Source organism: Cupressus sempervirens, chromosome 10 (genome assembly GCF_028749045.1).
Source record: "Cupressus sempervirens isolate cs-2001-9-10 chromosome 10, ASM2874904v1, whole genome shotgun sequence".
Classification (NCBI taxonomy): domain Eukaryota; kingdom Viridiplantae; phylum Streptophyta; class Pinopsida; order Cupressales; family Cupressaceae; genus Cupressus; species Cupressus sempervirens.
The window spans coordinates 846046348-846051928 of record NC_143127.1 but is presented as its reverse complement, the minus strand read 5'-3'; the positions used below and the strand labels follow the sequence as shown (position 1 = coordinate 846051928).

Here is a 5581-nt window from a genome sequence, read left to right as displayed (position 1 = left end):
TCATTTGATTCTAATGTAATCTACTTGTCAAAATGTTCATTTTTGCAAATAAAATAACTTCTTTGAATAAATAAAAAATCCTTCATAATAATTAGATTCAAATATAAAATGGATGGATTTCATAATCAAATTATGGCTTTTACATAATTTTTAGCATTAATTAATTATGCATGGTCACCCCCTCTATAGCTGTAACCACTAAAGTTGACTCCAACTTAGTAAAGTCATCCATAACTTCTTGCAACTATCTATAGCCTCCTCCAGCCATCCATGCCAACAACACTTATTAATAATCAAATAATTTATAATCTAGAAATTACACTTATTATCCATTTGGTTATACGTAGAATGTGGTGTAGGAGCACCCTAACCATCTCCTTGGAATTTTGAGTCATGATAGGTTAGGGTAATAGTTATTTCAATTCTTATAATCAAGTATCCAATTAAGGTCATGTTGATCAAGGTTATGTTTTAAATCAATGTGGGTCAAAGTGGGTCAAAGTCCCTAAAAGTGGAAAAATGCCATACAAGGCCATAAATGGAGTATAATGTAGTATTAGATTATCATGATAAGTCTTTGGACCTATTTAAGGTGCCAAGAAAGCATGTAGGAGCATAAAATGCAAAATGTGCAAAAAATGTAAAATTGTCAAAAAAAAGTTGTTGCCAACATTTTTTTGCAAAAATGACAAGTTTTGGAAAATGGAACGTCAACCATCTTGGATGAGCCTTTGGTGATGTGAAAGGTTTTCCATTACTAATGCAATGTAATCTCATGAAGATAATAGATAGAGGAGGATATGTGGAGAAGAAAGGTGAGGAGTATAATGTATGATTTTGTATAATAAAAGCTTGTGAAAATCTGATTATGTTAATTAATAAAAGCTTGTTTTTGTTTTGTGAAAAAAATTGCTTATACATTAGTATTAGACTGTTGTCTTGACATCTTTTCCTTTGCTTTGTGGTTATGATGATCCTTAAGTTTCTTTTATGATGGAATGAAGTCTAGAATGAATGTTGATGCACTTAGTACCATTGGGTTGTTAACAAGATATCATTACTCATTATTTTGACAGTAAATACTGTAAAATCGAGAGGGCAATGAACATATGGTTTGCATGTTTCATTGTGTGAAGTTAGGGAAGTTGTAAAGGTTTCCATTATTATTTTGTTTGTTCACACCATAACCTTATTCTATACCATGGAGTTAGCTGAGAATTAGCATGTTACCCACTGTTGCAAGTAAATAGAGTGAATCAACATTCTTGAAAAAAATGTCATAGAGGTTTGGTTAAGGCTGGCATGTGTGTTTAAGGGATTGTATACATTAATGAGATGTTCAATATTCCCTTGGAAGAATGGAGTAGACGAGCTACTAGAGTTTGGAAGCTAGTCTCTATATTCAACAAGGAAACTCGCATTGAGATAAGGGTTTGAAGGTTTGGTTATCTCCTCAATGACTAGAAGCCTGAAAGTCAGTAGTTTGAAAGGTTTTGAAGGTAACAATGTATTGAAGTTTTTTTGTTCAAGTTCTTTGAGGATTTTGAGAGTTTATAGTTTGAGTGTGTTCTTTAGGCCTATTAGCCTAGATTAGGGTCTGTGAGTTATATGCCTTAATGAATAATTTAGAACCTAAGATTTTGGAATTTAATAGAGTTCAATTTTGGGTATTTGAATCTCCCTTTAGTATTGGTACATGATTGAAAGATTTTAATTTCTTACCTAAATCCCAAGATAGGGCTACAAGGAAGAGCCCTCTTTAGGTTTTTTTATGGGAATTGGTGTTTGGAGCCCACCAAGGTGTATAGAACCTTATTTTGAAATCACTTTATTGGTAATGAGTTAAGCCTTTTAGAAGCAATTTGGGGAGTGGAAATCTGAATGATCCTGGAAGGTGTAAGGGAGTGGAGGTGTTGTGTAGTGTGAGAGATAGTTGTTTGGGTTTGTGAAGGTATAGGTAGAGATACTTGGTAGAGGTGAGTGTGGCATGAGGAACAGGCTAACCACCTGGTCTCTAGCTTTGGAAGAGTCCCAAGGGATTGATGGTACTGTGTTTGGAAGGCTTGGAAGAAGCCTAGTTATAGAGTTTTGGTTAGAAGAACAGTTAGATTACCTCCATCCTTGCATCAAAATGACTAGGGATTGTATATCAACTCTCCAATAGCAGTGTCTTCTGTGTTTATTTGGGTCTATCTGTGATTGCTTTTCTCAACACCTAGCTGTCCTTTTCCTCAATTAAATATAGTTAAGACCCTCGAACTAAGAGATGTTCACCCCGAAGCTTGCTCTATTCTAGAGAATGAAGGTGCTCTCCTACTTCACCCAATCACTTCCTATCTTCTTATTCCATACAAATACTGACCCGCTTCCCAAAACTATACTTGTTTGTTTAAAATTGGATTCATAATTTTGGAGAGCTTAAACATTATATACTAAGGTTTGATTCCTAAGTTAAAAGTATTAAATAATAAAAACTGACTTACTTTGTCCAAGCTTAACTTTTCCCTTAACATATGATGTTTAAGACTGGTTGTAAAACTCTTGTTGTCTAAATTTTCATACGATATCCACTATATCATTAAGATTTAAAATTTAATATCAATGAGAAAATAGAAGACTTCCATTCATCCAATAATATATTGTTATAAACCACTTTTAATATCAAACAATATTAGTTGTACACTTGATTCTTTTGCCTTTTGTAATTCAACATCTTGTCTATATTAAAGAATTTCTTGTACATTATTTATCATTGAATATGCATTGTTTATAAGATGAATCTAGTGTCATCTTCCCACAATAGATATATTTAATCCATATTCAACACTTATTCTCATTAGTTCAGTTTAGTAGCTCAATATTATATTCACAACTATTTGATTAAATGACTTAACATGGATGCATATTGCGCATGGGCATCGCCTTCGTGTGCTTCGATCTGATCTAACAACACGTGAAGGGATCTCGCAATTTGCGCCGCAGGAGCCTCCATCGTCCCTTCCAATATCTTCAACACTTCTCCCATGCTCGGCCTCCTATCTTCATTCTCCTGAATGCACAGCCCCCCAACCATAGCTGCTCTCCTCAACTCTTCAACACTCGCCGAACTTGCTATCCTTCTGTCCACCACGCCTATTATGTTACCCTCCTGAATTTGTGATGAAGCCCAGGTGGGAAAGTATAACCTGCTTCTCTCCTCCACTGTTCAATCCAGATTTCTTCTACCGGATATAATTTCCATCAACATCATGCCAAAACTGTATACGTCCACCTTTGGAGTGATTGGAAGGCCAGAGAGCCATTCTGGGGCCAAGTATCCAGGAGTTCCTCTTGTTGTCGTCAATACACGGCTGAAATCTCTGCCCACCAGCTTCGCCAACCCAAAATCAGCTATCCTCGGGTTGAAGTCGCCATCCAGAAGAATATTTTCAGGCTTAACATCGCAGTGAATGATCTGATCCCTGCATTCCTCATGGAGATAAGCTAGTCCTCGTGCGGTGCCCAAAGCGATCTGAAACCGGGTCTTCCAATCCAACAAGTTCTCCGAATCTTCTTCTTCTATGAAGAGAAAAGAATTAAGAGAGCCATTGGGCATGTAAGCATACACAAGTAGCCTTTGAGTGCCTTCTACACAGAATCCGTACAGCCTTACCAAATTAACATGCTGTATATTGCCTATAGTGTTTATTTCTGCCCTGAATTGCTTTTCTGCTCCTGCCGAACCCTCCAATCTCTTGACCGCCACAAGCGTGCTATCCGGCAGAGTTCCCTTGAACACCGAACCGAATGCTCCGTTTCCCAGCCTATGCTTGAAATTCTCAGTTGCATTACGCAGCTCCTTGTAAGTGAACATCTTCAGCAGGATGGGCATGTCCTCTTCTACACTTCTCTTCTTCTGTCTTCGTCGTTTCAAAACAATAAATGCGACCAAGACGAGAGCTGCGGCCGAAGGAAGCAAAATGAAAAGTAGAGTGGTTTTTCTTCTTCTCTTTGATGTCGAGATCGGCAACTCCGAAGAAGCCAGCCTGATGACGATGGATTCACTGTATGATGAAACGCTCATTTTGAGTAAATCGGCAAACCAGAGTCGACAGACAGGTGGATCAGAAATTGCGAAAGCAAAGGCTGTACAGGAGCAGTTATGGAGACAAGCAGTCCTGCAGTCTTCTATTGTTGCCTTGTTGTTGTATGAGACAGCACCTTCTTCGGGTAAGGACCGGTTCTTGGTTTCAGAGAAGCCGTCAGTAGTTCCCGCTGTGGCGGAGCACTGCAGGGGTCTTCGTCGAGAACACCCCGTTGACCACCAACTTTGAGAATCATTCTTGGGCGTGAAACCCTCGACACAACTGCACACATCATTGGGGTTACACAGTCCATAGGCTCCACAGATATCATACTCACTGCACTGACCTCTGTATGTCGACCATATGAAACTCCAATTTCCATCATCTGTCAAGTAGTAGACTTTTAATTCACCATTCTCGTCGAACACTACGCGTGATGTCAGGATATTTCCCCACGGGATAAACGAAATATGAAAGTAGAATCTTGAAGGAGAAACCCTCACACAAGAGAGTCTGTACCCCGTGCTGTAGAAGTTCCCCTCCGGAACGTCCGTAAAGTAACTCCCGGTCCACTCTCCACTGGACCAATATCGAATAGTGCCGTTGTAGTTCATCACCAACTGCGTCTTTCCTGGAGTCATGTCGGTTCCCAGAGAGAAGAGCCCGCTTGCAGGATCCCCCGAACTCTTCCACGAAGTTAGCGTCATCCCTTTCCAGAACTTGATCCCGGGCAGCCATGTATTTCCCGGATGGGCAAAGCTCTCCCAAACAGTACTCTCGGACTCGTTGCCAGTTATAATGAAATTACCGGATTCGTTTAAAGTTGCCTTGGATCCTTCCACACCAGGCGACCAAACTGACCAGCCATTTCTATCAGACAATCTGAGACGCCCGTCGCTCGTAAAGTTCAGAACACCGGGGATTTCTTTGATAGGATTATCTCTGTTGGCCACCCAAACAACGACCTTGGGAGACATTCCAGAGTACCAGATGCCAACATACCAATTATTCGTTTCGCTCGGGCTGAAAAATCCCAATTCAAAAGTGCCATTCTTCGATATTATGGTCTGATTTCCGGTGAGCGCAGCCTCCGGGTAAATTGTATCGCCGCCATCTAGTGCTAATGAAAGGCAACTATTGAGTGCAGTAATTCCTAGGACCAAATACTTAATTGTCATTTCGATAACCAGAGCAATTGTCCAAAGAACGAGCTTTCAGTATAGCATATTCTGATTAAGCTTCCACTATATTCTATTTATCTATCATATTAATCTACGGGGCTGCACATGAGGATTTCATTAAATTTGAACAGAACAAATTTATGACTGTAAATATTCTAAGCTGGTAAACACCTAAACCTTGAATCAGTCAAATAAATGATTTGACTTACAAGCTTACTCCGGGACTCCTTTTGAATGGTTCCACGAAAAAGAAATTGTATTAATTAAGGGGAAGGCGTTCCAAATGTGAATATCATCTGCGTAGAGCGCAAGACAATTGATTTGAATGTACCTGAA

At 39.3% G+C, this 5581-nt stretch overlaps 1 pseudogene; it reads right to left on the bottom strand.

The window, feature by feature from the left end:
• Nucleotides 1-2800: 2800 nt before the first annotated feature.
• LOC149536643 (G-type lectin S-receptor-like serine/threonine-protein kinase At2g19130 pseudogene) lies at nt 2801-5242 on the bottom strand (annotated as a pseudogene).
• Between the last annotated feature and the right edge of the window lie 339 nt (nt 5243-5581).